This window comes from Hydractinia symbiolongicarpus, chromosome 2 (genome assembly GCF_029227915.1).
Source record: "Hydractinia symbiolongicarpus strain clone_291-10 chromosome 2, HSymV2.1, whole genome shotgun sequence".
Lineage (NCBI taxonomy): Eukaryota > Metazoa > Cnidaria > Hydrozoa > Anthoathecata > Hydractiniidae > Hydractinia > Hydractinia symbiolongicarpus.
The window spans coordinates 13,103,238-13,118,086 of NC_079876.1; positions in this window are offsets into that span (position 1 = coordinate 13,103,238).

The following is a 14,849-nucleotide window of genomic DNA, read 5'->3' on the forward strand; positions in this document are numbered from 1 at the left end:
TTGTTTGTCCGACCACTCAGAGTATTTTCCTTAAAGGCGCGTAATCACCCTTATCGAAAAAATTAACATATACAAATTTTCTATTTATTTTCAAGTTCAGACGGAGTTATGACTTTCCTGAAAATTTGAGGATATAAAACCTACTAGAAATGGAAATAATGGTACTTCAATATCTTGAATTTATTGTTTGTTTTTTCCAGCCGCTATTTAACGGTCTTCTTGATCTCTTATTCTCGTCTAATAAGCGGGCCGTGGCAAAATGTTCGTGTGAAACCGCAGGTAAACAAACGGCCTTAACTTTAAATCAGCACTGAGATGGAGTTCGATAAAATCGCCATTATGGAGTCGCCGGGAGAATGCTCGTTGTGATAGTTGAAGATAGTTGAAGCACTATTGAAATAATTAAATTTAGAGCATGAAAGGGGAAGTTCTGAAAGTTTAGGTATTGTAATTGGCTAGATCTGATACTGTCTCCATAAAGAAACGATTAACTGTTTGAACAAAGGAAAATAATCAAAAAGTAAGACAGCTAGCGAGGCGAAGCTGTCTTCAGAAACAACAACAAGAAGTGGTCAGTGTTGCAAAGAAGTCTGATTTCAGTAAGTTATAACGTTGAAATAATAAAGAATAACACAGAAACTTCGATTGATTTATTTCATTTATCATGTTCGGAAATTTGTTAGTACATTTATAAAAGCATTACGATGGAAACACGGCTATAGATACTCTCCCTCAGTCATTATTTTTTTTGTAATGGCATGAATCCAGCAACCATGTGATAGCTTTTGCCGTGGGTTTATTATCGCATGATTCATGCAATGAAATGCAATGGCGATTCTGTATGCGAAGAGAAATTGGGGTGAGTTTGTTATTTCTATGAAACGTTTGAGCATGTTCTGGTTGTCAGTTTTCAATAAAATTTTCAGGATAATGTTTTCCTATGTATATCTTTCAATTTTTACAATAAAATGGGTACCTCAACTTGCCTACAGAGTGATTACGTGCCTTTAAAACTACTCCCATGATGCATTGTGTGTATATCTAACAGAATGTTGTGTCATTCTTTACATGCGAGTTTGAAAAACTCCAAGATCTCCTCAGAGATAGGAAATGTATGTTCTAGCGCAGTCGCGTGGGCGTTCCGCAGTGGCGTCACAACAAATCCAGCACCATGCCATGCTTAGCTATGCCTAGTGAAGTAAAGTCCCTATCATGCAGCGTTGAGTAAGGGTAAGTCTCTAATAATAGATGACGTCATCACAGTATGCAGAAAAGGAGTCCAAAATCTTATAGCACAATTCCTAAAAATCTACCCATGTCAAGGTTAAGTCCCCTACTCATTTTTGTATGAAAGGACTTACCCTTGATCGCAGTAAAAAGTTGTTATCTTACAACCATGCTGTAAGATACCATAATAAATGTGCGTCAGCTGTCAATCAAAATTTAATATATTTGGAAGTGCAGTAGCCGGTATTTTTATAGCTTGCGTTGGTATCTCTCCGCCACTAGTAGCGTTGGCACTGGCATTAGAAAAATCAGAGGAGGTGAATGAATGGATGAGACATCGAGGCTTTTGAGGGAAAGTCTTGATGACCTGGAAGATGATCGTCCTTGTAATTGTAAATAAAATGGAAGAATGTAACGACTTTGAACGTATGCTGGATGCGTACGACAGATGTACCTGCGGACGTAGGTTTGTGGTAAAGGGTAAAATGTTGTGTTGGTACTGTTATAATGAAACAATCACGTACAACGGAGGTGGTTGCGTATGTACGATGACATGCAATTCTCTGCAGTCGTTCAAAATATATAATAAACAAGATGCTGAAATTTGGGAATGAACTTGTAAATCTAAAACTATTCTACTCATTTCCTGCTACAAATATCAACAGTGTCAGATCCCATACCTGTCATTGGATCAACGGTAAGTAGTAGGGTCCCATACACGAGATCTTGTAGTAGCCCTCAGGGTAAAAACACCTAAAATCTGGTCCGCACATGGGGTCACCCGGTACAACGCTAATGCAGTGCGGCCAATGAGTCTCGATTTTGAAGGATACCCCGATTGGCTTGCGAAGTATCGCCAAATTTGGTCCAAAATTGAAGGGCTGATATCTGAGCAATTGACGACAGAGCCCGTAAAAAAGGACGTTACGTGAACGCCAAACTCAAATATTACAAGGATACAATCACAACTAAATTTCACGGTATGCCGGTACCCTATGATGAGCCCTGCCAAGTCAGTGCCATTCTGGCTATATCATCTGTATATATGCAGGATAAAACCCCCCAGACACATATTATAGAATGCCGATACAAGGACTTTAAAAAGGAATGGCTGTTAAGTGAGGATTAAAACCATATATTTTATACGCTTTGTAGACCTACAAAATATATACCAAAATTATGTTCTATGCTCAGGTGAGGATTCTAGATACCGCTTGCATACTGCGCAGGTCGAACGTTTTTTAAAATTTCATCCTGTATCTCCTACCTTCCTTCATCACGGCCGCTCGCAATTAGTTGGGCTCTCTCTTGTTCGTTAATGGCGTTCACAATACCATTAAAACAGCGCCGCACCTGTTCCTTCAATAGCATGCATTTTTCCTTTTCACGGCTAATCAGGCTGTACTCGTAGTCGCTAATCACACCGTTTTCCATTGCCTTGCTGATCAGATCGACGACAGAATTTACTTTCGGCCAATAGCCTGATGCCCTCATGCTTCTTGCTCTTAACCTCAAGCCTTTTCGAAGCGTTTCTAAGCTCGGCTTGCCCTATCCCGGCTGCAATCATTAGCCCCCCCATCGCTATAGCAAGGGGCAATGGCTCCAATACCAAGCCCGGACGTAATCACGCTCACACCAAGCAGGCCGTGGTCGCAGAAGCGTACCCACGTGCCATGCATTTTAAACTTCTTTGCAAGCTTATCCCGCTCCTTAACTTCATTCCGCAGATACTTTTCAATATCATCGATTTTTTTGAGTCTGTAAATTTGGCTCTCATCCTGCATATCAGCACCTTGTGCAGGTGCACTCGGTAAGTTTGGGTAAAGTTTGCTGATATCGCTCATTTATTCTATGAGAAGGCACATAGTTAGGCCTAGTGAACGTAACGTTCTTCTCATGATGATAGACGTCTGTTAACATGAACTCGAGCCCTTTAGGGGGAGGTAAACAAGGGTATCAAAACTCCAGGTTAACATATCCCCCCAAGCGTTTAGCTCCTTAGTGGGAAGTAGGGCCAGAATCTTCGGCTTTTTACCATCAAGCAGGCAGTCGTCTTCATCCAACTGAGGGCACACAAGTCTCAATCTGTGGTAGACGTCGCTCCTATAATAGGCATCGTGGTCACCGCTAGTGTAATATTTTTTTGCGGGATCGTAGGGTAGGCCCAAAAGCTCAAGCAGCTGTCAATGAATAACCACAGTTTACCCATCGCTGACACGAAGCCTGCAGAGTCCATTTTTCAGGACAAAAAGCTTGATCTTGTGCCCTGCTTTGCTATTGACGATACTCGCAATATCTTCTATCCAATATAAACCATTCATGATCACGATCTGAGTCACCCTCTGATCCGGTCCTTTGTTTTAAGAAAGGATGAACATATATTCGTATAACCCTAAAGCAAAGTATAAAAGTAACGGAGAGGAGTGGCCCCTTGGTGTAACCAACTTGGAGCACCAAGATCTCTTCGTGTCTACGGAGTCGCATATCTCTGTGGCATTCCCTGAATTTAGCAAATATGCTATCAAGGTCCCAACAACCTACCTTGATGACCCCGTTTAACTGGGATGGGCATGACAGGCCTTGGACTACTGGAATATCCAGGTGAATTTCGCCACACACTGCGCCACGACGGCATTAGGCATCTGTGCCAAGCACATGACGGGTTCTGTACCCCTTATCAACTCCATCTTAAAATTTCAAGTCTACTACCACATGCATCGTATTCTTGCAAGAATGAAGGTACCCATGCTTTACGATGACGGGTTCTTGCAGTACAAAACTCCTATTCCACCTCGGGATATGCACAAATTTGCCGTGAGTATGGAGCAGATCCTGATGCTTTGTACAAATTCAAGGCAGTCATGTCGTCATTGACAAACGGGAGATGGTGACCCAAAGTTGATGGGGACTGGGCCAAATTCATCATCCCAACAAGTCAAGGCCTTGCATCTAAAGGTTGACCAAACTGAGTGAAAGTAAAAGGGCTTACGTGGTCTTGTTGTTGGGGCCAAAGCCTCCCTAGTTGGGTCCGATGCTGACAACTACACAGCAAGGCAGATTCTACTGCAGAAATTTGAAGCCATGATACAGCGCTTCGAAAATGTAGGGCATGATATCACCGAATTCTAGAAGGTGCTGCAATATGCCCGAACTCCGGTGAATTTTACCGTCATGCATGGCGTGTACATGTTGCCTTCCGACATCGGATGTAACGAAACTGTTAGAGGACAAGAGGGTTGAAATTAAGAGGGCCACTACCAAATATCACCATACGTTAAGCCCCAGGATGCGCAGGAGCTAGTCTCTGGGGAGCCTAGTAGCACCTAGGTGAAGCACTTGTATACCATCGTAAAGAGTCTAAACAATACCAAGACTACCATGATCGGTCTTAAGCCCAGCAAAGCTATCAAACTCGATGAGGTACCGCTCGCAAAAAGCGAAGAATATCCCGAAGAGAAACCCTTGCCAGAGGATGGATTGTACTTAACCAGGGGAAGAGCACGGTGATGCGAGACGACGTGCAACTGATGTTTTCTGGAGTTGGAAAATGTATAGGTTGGACCGTATAGTAGCAGGTAGTCGTGTTTTAAACTACCTGAAAGACGGTCCTGATCGCAGCTTCGTCTCGGAAGAACTCATGCTTATTCCCGAATATGTTCAGGTACCTTCAGAATATGTTAAAGAGTGGTAGACCCTAAACCCTACAATTTTTAATACTACTCTTGCGGGTACTATTAAAAATTAGTGTCTGCCTAGTCCTATAATGCCGGCACAGGTCATCCCGTGTAATGTCAATTAGTCCAAAATGGTTCTTGAAACGTTCCAAATGTTTGTCGTTGGGGTTGTCGATGACAACAATCTCTTCGTATTTTGGGTAGTTGTCCCCGAGCCATCTCCTTCTGATAGGGATAATACGTCTTCGGACACGCGCACAGTAGTATGAAGATGATGGTATTCATCGTCATCCCGTGCACTATGTTTTCTGTATATTATGATGACGTCATCTTTACCTGAATCCTGATCATTTGGTGCGTACAGTTCTTTGAGTTTTGCATTTTCCTGGGTTTGTACTTCGAGTTCGTAACCAGTCTCCACGAGTTGTTCAACCCTGGAGTAAAAGTTATTGTCAAGAATGGCAATGTTAACATCCCTGTCCTCTAGGGCTTGACGCTGCTCCTTAAGCTCATCCTGTAGTTTTTGCACAGCTGCCCTGGCCAGCCATTTGTTTAGGCCCACTGCTTTAGGCTTTTTTGACCTACGCACAATTTCCAATGCTTGATCCAATGTGACGAAAGCGTCATGCCTATTTTGGGTCTCATTTAGTCGTGGGTTCTCAACCCCTCCTCCTATAAGATCGGCGCGTGGTGTGGTCTCAATATCTGAGAACAAATGATGAATATCAACGAGCCCCCAAAAACGTCCAATATCGGCACGTTTGAACATAGGTTGATCCTGCTTGTTGGATAAGGTCTCGATTGCTCCTACGTTGAACATAACTTGCGACGACGTCTTTCTAATATATCGATGTAAGCCAGAGGTTTTCAACGTGCTCATTTTATAACTCACGAGGAGTTATAAATTTAGTGCCCGCTTACAACATATCAATATCAAACATACCTTCGAATAGCTCCCGCGTATCATCGTCGGGTAGCGTGAAGTGATTTAGGTAACAATTCTCAATACCAAGACAATCTTCTCTGAATCGGCACCAAGCATGTACGGCATTCAGGTCGTCATATTCCGGTTTCCTCACCGTCATGTCAGGATACATTGCCCTTAACGTGTTTATTCTTGTGCTGAGCTGCCTGCGTTGGTACCGTATCATATAGTGCTCATGTATGCCCTTTTTTCCATGCTCGTGGGGATCGTTTTTATCAACCATACATAGCAGGTTTGTAGAGATTACAGGAAGAGCTTGCTGCAGCAATCGAAGAAAGGGATAACATTTCGATGGCGCCATTTAACGTAACGAAAACGTCATGCGGATTTTTCCCCTTAAAACGTATGGGGGTGGCACCCCCAAACTTCTGTCCTACAATTACTTGCCTTGTTGTAGTTTCTTCAGCCAAATTTTGAAAATTGCACACTATATCAGTAATCTCCAGAAACCTACCAAGATCAGCGCGTCTAAAAAAAGGTCGATTTTGTTCATCAAAAAAGTCTCAATGACTCCTGCGGGCACTGCGTTGAATAGCGAAACTTACGACGACATCTTTTTTTATATCGATGCCCGGCCGGGGGATTTCACTGAGGTCACTTAAGGATCTTCCACGTCCTAGGATGTTCCAACCTCACGTATTGGCATGCATGCTTGAATCTTTTTAGATCAGCCTTGATATTGTCCCAATCCGAGATGAGATTCGTTTCCTCGTCCAGCAGCTTCATGTCACTCTTCTCATGAGGGTCCCAGGCAAACAACTGCTTCTTCTGCCTCCTCAGATTCTTGGGCAATGCAATGTACGATTGGGTTAAGAGCTATAGATTGTGTTTACGATGCCTACCACTGATAGCAAGCTCAAGTAGTGATTGTCGACGCTTATCAAGGCCTTCCTCAGCTATGATGTCGTCGACTATGAAGAGACTCTCTTCACCCGCCAACAATGAGGACAATTTCGCTATCCAAACAGTTGGTCCTTGGGATCCCTAAAGAACACATAGTTATCCCTCCATAATGAATCCCTTTCGAGGTAGGTGGTATTCCACCGTATAGTTGAACACAAAATGACAATATTGTGATAGTGTTCCCTATACTCATGCTCAAGCAGGTCTAAAACACGTTGCGTTTTTCCACAAGAAGTTGGACCTGTAAAGATTGCCGTATGCGCCTCTTTAATAGTGTTCATTTACTAATAGTTGTTCCACTTTCGATCGTGAATTTTTGGGTATATTGCTGCACATAGCGAACATATTAACACACCACCGTGATTGTTTAACAAAGACTCCCGACAAACTTGGCAGATATTGGTATTTCGAGCCTGGTATTCGAGGGATAGTGGAGTATACTTTAATTTGCCTTGCAGGCATCTTAATGCGTTGCGGTACCTTTTGGCTAGGAATACCTTCTCCGAGCTCACTCCGATGAGCTCAATATGTCTTCAATGTCTTTCCTTTTGACACCCCGCCTCTCCGTAGCCTTATTGAGGCAGTCTATGCAGGTCTTGGTTCTACTATTACCCCTGATTTGGAACTTGTCCGGGGGAAGTAGTTTTTTGCATCCTCTACAACGTGTGATATCCATTTAATATAGCATATTGAGCCCGCTGCAATGCCTTGGTGACCTCGGCAAGCGTCGGAGATATAAATTTTTCTAAATGGAGTTTTATGAGTTTCGTGTAATTCGAAGTTCTCCCATGTGTAACCTTCTGAAAATTGGGCCTTTATATGGTCCTGCAGGATGATTATTAAGTCATGTAAGGACTCCATATAGATACGACGTCTAAGGTGACCCTTTGACAGCCTCTTAAGATCAAGGCAGGAAATGCATGTACTCTTTAGTTGACCTTTGCCCTTTGCCTTGAACTGGTTCAGGGGGAGAGATTTTGAACACTTGGAACAATTTTTAGTCTCTTCCATGTTTCTATCTCCTATAGAGGAGATAGAAACTTTACCATGCGGTCTATTACGATTTTTTGTACCAACTTTGTTTTATCGCGTATTCGTCAAACAGGATCGCCGCCGTCATATAACCAGGTAGCTTCAAACCGTCCTCTAAGTCCATCTTTACCCCGGTTCTAGAAACTTCTAGGGCCTTTTTCCACCCATAGCGATCAGGGTTGTATAGGATACCAGCCTGACGGACTCCCACAAGGCGTCAATAACCATGGTTTCCTTAGGACCAATATTTTCACCATGTTTGCTTGTTGCCATTTATTAAGTGTTTTTGAGAAAATTCTTTGCATTTTAAAAATATCGATCTGAGGCTGAGTTTTGCCTTGTTTCCCCTGTTGGGTCTCTGGTGGGATGTTTTGGGATTTATTTTTACTCCTGCTAAACATATACCAAACCCCGACACCTATCGCGAGTACGGCTATCGTTCCTACCCCACAAATGCGAACCAACTGTATGGAACTGGTCCCAGAAGAGGTTTTGCCTTCAGGCTCTACAGTAGCCTCTTGTTACTTCATTTCTTCCTTCCTCTTCTTCATCAATGCCGCCAACTTGTGTCCCTGCGCAACCCTTCCCAGATGCTTTGGTGGTTTTGTAATGACTTTCTCCTCTTTTTCTGATCTTCTTCACTCATTTTATTATTATAATATGGTCTCTGCCTCTTCTGCCTCCTCCACCTCCTTCCCCTCGTTCTCTTTCTTCTTGCTCATATGCCGAGCCGTGTGAGACAAGACCAGGGGCGGTGCAAGACATCTGGCGATGGTTCAGTACACCAAGATCTCGAGATCTGTCATAGAGTCTCGGATTATAGGGTCTTCTTCTTCTTCTTCTTAGTTCCTCGACATTGTCGATATCCACAAAGTTGCCAATCATGTTGGCATACAGATTGACTACGTGAGTAGACAGTGCTTTTGCCGTCTTTTCTCCCTTTTCCCGGAGCTCGCGTTGTACGTACTCGGTACGGATCTTTTCTACCGCCTCCTCTGGGGCCTTGTCGACCTTTCGGTGCATTTTTTGGGAAGGAGATGTCCTTTACCTTTGCGTAGGGCCTCTTTTAAAATTTGGCGTTTATCGATATGCTTCTCTATCTGTTCATATCCTGTAGAGGCATTATCAAAGGCTTGTGTAATATCAGACGACATCTTTATTATACGTCGATATCGAAGACGTACATAGGCAATCATGGCATACGGTAGAACTATAGCAATATACAAACACACTTCCATTTATTCCCCTGTAGACGTTAGGCGGTAATGGCCTCTGGTAAGCGTTGTAATCTGGTCCGGTTGTACGATACGTTTGTCATCTGCCCTGTTGAGTGCCAACTTTGATACCTCTTGCGTGTATACCTGATGGCCCTTGTTTTGGATTAAGACCTGACTCTTGTGGATGTCAACGCCCTCTTCCAGACACCACTGAAAGTCATCGAAAGTTATAGATTTTTTCGTGACACACCTTTTCACACCCTTCGTTTTTTGATCACCGCCTTCTTTTGTAAGGCTCTCATAGGCATAGAGTTTGGCCCTGAGGGTAATAAACTTGGTCATGATTTTAACACCCAGCTCTTCTTTCATAAGGCCTACCACCTTTTTGTTTTTGCCAATGGAAAGAGGCCTATTATCATCCGCATTATAGGTCCTTGTGTCAAAATGTGCTTCAACATCCTGTGCGATATCCCTATAAAAGTCCTCCGTATAAGGTACACAAAGCTGTCCGTCCATGTAGCAGAGCTGTATTTTGGAACCATATTTGGGTTGCATATAGTCGTAGTGGAACTCGTACATGTCTAGCTTCGACATGTCTAGGATGGCCTGTCCAATGTATACCGGCTTATTCATCTTCACCTCGGTCTTGCCCATCTCTACACCTACCAGGTTTTTGCTAAACCGGCTTCCACCCTCAAAACTTGGCTTCATTATGAGTTTCGTATACTTGTCCTCATTTGTGACCAATTCATGAGTTTGTAGAAGTCCTTCTCAAACTCGTTTTTGGCATTTGTTCTAAAATCGGTGTTGTGATCGATATAGTCCTACAACTATGCCTTCTGGTTGAACCGGATGATTTATAGCGTCATTTAATGCCCTTATATGTACCACGTATTTCCGCTTGTCTTCTAAATTTGGTACTAATTTCTCTACCCTTTGAACCGTCGTGCGCTCGGGTAAAAATGGTAGCTCGTTATGTTTATCATGTAGCCTCTTTAGGTAGTCAATATCTACCTCCAGGATATACCCATGCTTATTATCTTCAACGAGCTTCCCGACCCGCCTTTCTGTAAAGGCCTCAACGTTTGATACCCATTTGAAGCCATCTGTTGGGAGGTCTTGACGCATCGCCCAGCCGTACAGGTTGTTTGCATCGATTACTGTAGGTATCATGTACTTATTGTTAGCTTTGGCGTACCGGTGTACAGCCTGGGTTATACCTCCACGGATGCCTTTTTGAACATGAGGAGCATGTCTGGGTCTGTAAGGAGCTCTAACCAAATTCCAGTAAATTTTAGTGCTGCCTTCCAGGCCAAGTCAGGTGCACTGAAAACTGTGCAGGATCAAGGCTGTAGTTGTCCAAGCAGACGCCTCAAAACGTTTCAAACACGTCTGCCAATAGCAGGACGTCTGTTGTCAGTTACACATCCTGGCAGTCTCCCATGGTAACATCATCACCCTCTGGAGTAATACCATTCCATGCCTTTTTAGCGTATGATAATCTTCATCACTGATCCCATTTATGTTTAGCATGCTGTAAAAGGCCTCCTTGGGGGTAACTCCACCTCCTCAAATCGCTGCCAGTTATCCATGTGTTCACATGGATAGACACCCTTTCTGCGCATGAGCTTAAACGTGTCATCCTCAGTGAAAAACCAGCGGAGATTTTTACACTGCTCATCGTTGAGGTTGCTTGCCAATTTGTCTAGCGATGATGCCATAGTTTGGTCATAGGTTTCTGTGGATAGGTATAATATAATCTTTTTACCTTGTCCTCCAGATGGTTTACGAACCTCGCCACGCAGTTCTCACCCCTGTATACTGTTAGGGGGTCCGGCACATCCCCATAGGCAAAGGCGCTATAGATACACCAGCTAGACGGTACATGCTTGCTTAGCTTTTTAGTCCTTTTGAGCCTGGCATCTTCTACTGGGATGAGTAGACTCTCGAAGTCGGCATAGATAGCAAAGGGTACCCTGAAATGCTGTTGGCCATTCCTATAATATAGCTATATTTCAGCCTCATTTGGCATCGTAATTTTAACAGTCTCGTGATCGGTGCAATATCTATAGTACTTCTCCCTCGATTCAACTGTGGGAAAGGCCTGTAGGCAGTTTAGACAGAAGTGCAATTTTGCCGTATTTTTCGAGGTATCACTACCTAGGAGCCGTGATAGGGATTTGACGGCTGTGTAGTGGGTCTTTTTGTTATCTGTTATAACAACAGATTAACCTGCTTGTTGCGCCTAATGTTGTACTCGGATCGACGTCGGATGTTAATCTTCTTCCCCATTACGTACAACATGTTTACCGCAATGTCAGGGTTATTATTTTTAAACCTGGAAATGTCCTTGATGCTTGTAAGGAACTCTATACCATCCCAATTGTAGTGGTTTATATAAAGTTTCAGCTTGGTGATTCTTTGTGGATCTCTTTCAATCTCCATATGATATAGACCACCGTTGATGCCCCACTTGAAACACTCCTCAACATCATTTTTCGGGTCAATAATGGCCTTTTAGAGGCTATCCACTTAGGTGCTTGTGTATACGATGAACCCCTTGTTAGACTTAATTTGTGGAAGTCTGCATCAAGGTATAGTATTCTACTAATTGTAAAACCACTTTGGCTTAGTGCTGGATGTTCCATACCTGTTTTGATTTGGGCAAACATCCTATCCAGCAGGTCATCTACGTTGCTACCCTGGAATACTGAGGCCATATTACTATGGAAGACCTTCTTCACCTCAATGTACCTCCAAGAATGTACTCATCGTTGGCGCCTTCTATATTTGACGGCTTCTTCCACATAATCCATAGTGACAGCTGTACCGCATAGTGACAGCTGACCCCTTCACCTGCCCTTCAACCAAAGTTTTCACGTTTGGTCGCAATATCCCTATATACCCGTCAACCGGCCCCTCCTATACCGGGAACGCGGAAACTTCGGAACGTTCTGTGGAGAGCATGCTTATGTTCTTGAGGTGTGAAATCTTGCCCCGGCTGTTCATATAGATAGTCTTCCTCGGCCTCTTTTTCCACCTCGTCATGTAGTGTAGGTTTTGTGTTGGCTGTCCCATTATAGAGATTCATCACCGTGAGGTTAAGGGTCGCATATGTACTCTTGACACCCTCTTTTAGAGGTTTGGGGACAGCATCTACAAGCCAATTATAAAATCCTTTAATTCCATCAATTACAATGGAACGGTTTTTCGACAGCTCCTGTTTCTCAAAAATTCCCATGGCCTCTGGCGTTGGTAGTATAGTTACGGGCCTTACCGGCTTTTGTTATCCAGCACTTCTTACCGGTCTCTGGAGTACGTCCTCCGTTGGTTTAACTGGAAGCCTTTTAGGTGGCCTCCAAGCATACTACGGTACGTCCACCGTTGTTTTAACTGGAATCCTTTTATGTGGCCTCAGGGGGTATTGCGGTACATTCTCCAATAGTGTAACCAATTCAATCTTGCGTAGCTTATAATAGCCCATAATCCACGGCTTTTGGCTTCATCACGTAAATGTATTCATTCTTTATTATATAAAATTTTCACTTTGTCGGAAGATATCATAACGGTCAAAAATACTAACGCGGTTATTTCCTTTTTACTGCGCATGCGTTGATTTTCATCACTTTTTGGGGAATTCACCTACTCATGTTTGTATGATAGAGACTTAACCTTGATATGCGTAGACTTTTAGGAATTGCGCTAGAAAATTTTGCACTCCTATTCTGCATACTTTGATGACGTCACTACACTTGCAATGATTATTAGGGATATGTCCTTGAATTCCATAGCCCGATATGGTATGGTGCTGGATTTGCTGTGACGTCATTGTGGTGCGCTTGCGCGACTGCGCTAGAACATACATTTCCTTATCTCTTTCTCCACAGAGGTCAGTACAATCTAGTCCAGTTTTTTTAGGGCGAAGTTTCAACCAGTAATTTTACCTCCAACAGAAAACACTATAGAGATTTTTTAATAAATTTTTTTTATGTATGTCTTGTTTAAGTAAAATATCTTAAATAATATATATAAAGTATATTTTGAGATGCGGAGAGAATCAAGTTCCCTTTCACGCATCTGTGCTACCACGGTTTTTTATATTAGACAAACAGCGGCAAGATTACGTTTTACCGTCAGAGTTGCATATTTCTTCGTCATCATGGGCACAAATAGTCCAAATTTTAAAATGAATTTTACTTTTAAATTATTATTATTATTATTATTATTATTATTATTATTAAGCAATGTCTCTCGAAAAGATAATCCTATTCTCAGGGTCACCTACATTCTCTTTGCGCAAACCGATCGTCAAAATCAACAGAATATCCTAACTTCGTTCCCAGGCGTTTGTAGACAAAAGTCCCACTGCGTGACGCGGATCTTGTTTCATTCATAGCAAGGTCGTTTTCTTTACTACTCGATTTAAAAAAATTAAAAAAAATGTAAGCAGACAAAATATCGTTTAAATATAATTTTTTAATATTTATTTTGACTCATTGTGGGAGATTAACAATTATAATCATCGTGAACTTCTTTTCACCACTTTTTTACTAAGTAATAATTTTTTCTTTATCACTGCATAAAAATTGATGTTACCTATCTCACTAAATAATGGGATATTTTTTATGCAGTGACAAAACAAAGCTTTTCTGAAGTCCAAGGTATAGACGTTTTACTTGTTTTAGGACTCTAAAAATGCATTGGCAGCTGTTTCGGCAACTCGCTTCGATCGTTGATTGTCACTAAAATCTCAAAATCTTCTACCATGCCTAAGCCCTCCACTTTGGAAATTGTGGCGCCACCCTGTTTAAACAGACTTTTTAAATAATTATCCCGAAGTTCCTGTCGTTTGCCTTTCAAATACCTCTGTAATCTTGTTGTTAAGTGTTCAAACGCGTTCCCAGGGGATTTTGACTTTTTAATTAAGTTGATAAACGCCCCCAAACACCCAGTTGGTGAAAATATGCTGAATCCGACCCTGGAGAATAACTGCTACGTAATAACGTCTCACGAGGATTGCATGAACGACAGTATAGAAATGTTGAAAAGTCATCATTCATAGACTCTGTAAGACGCCATTTCATGTTAAAACCTTTTTCTGAAAAATACTCCTCATGTAAAATGACGACTTATTTTGTGTTATCCTCAGTGTAGATATTTAACATAAGGTTACAATAGTGTTGTACTATCAATAACATGTTACATGAAATAAATAATGCAATATATGTTTTTCAACTTTTTTTGTACATTGTTTATAAGAACAAACTACAACAAAACACGATGCTCTGCCTTATGTTTATGTATCAGATTTGTGACAGGTAAAGGATATCGCTACGTAAGAATAAAGTATAAATCACATATATTTGGGATCCTTTGTTATTCATTTTAATACTTATCTCCTCTGAACAGGAAATGTTGTTCAGAGGAATGTTGTCGCTTGGTAAAAAACCTGGCATAACACGGTCTGTCATACAATGCATAAAGTTGTTTTTCCTGTGTGGTAATACTGTTTGTTTGTTTATTCTAGCAGTGTCTTAATTAAAGTGCTTTTAACCGAGTTTTATCTTCATAAATAATAGTTTTGTTAATTATAGATGTCTCGATCTCCCAGAATTTTATTGTTGGACACTTCAGGTAAATTAAGAATATTTCTTAGGTTTTCAATGCAACGTTTTTAATACGGGAAGGGCTGATCTGAAGAATTATAAGTTTTATTTCTGTGGCGTCGAATGACTCGACACATACATTCCTATTTCAGCAGGAACATTTCCCGATCACGTGATTGGAGAAGCGGTTATTGCTGACCACTTG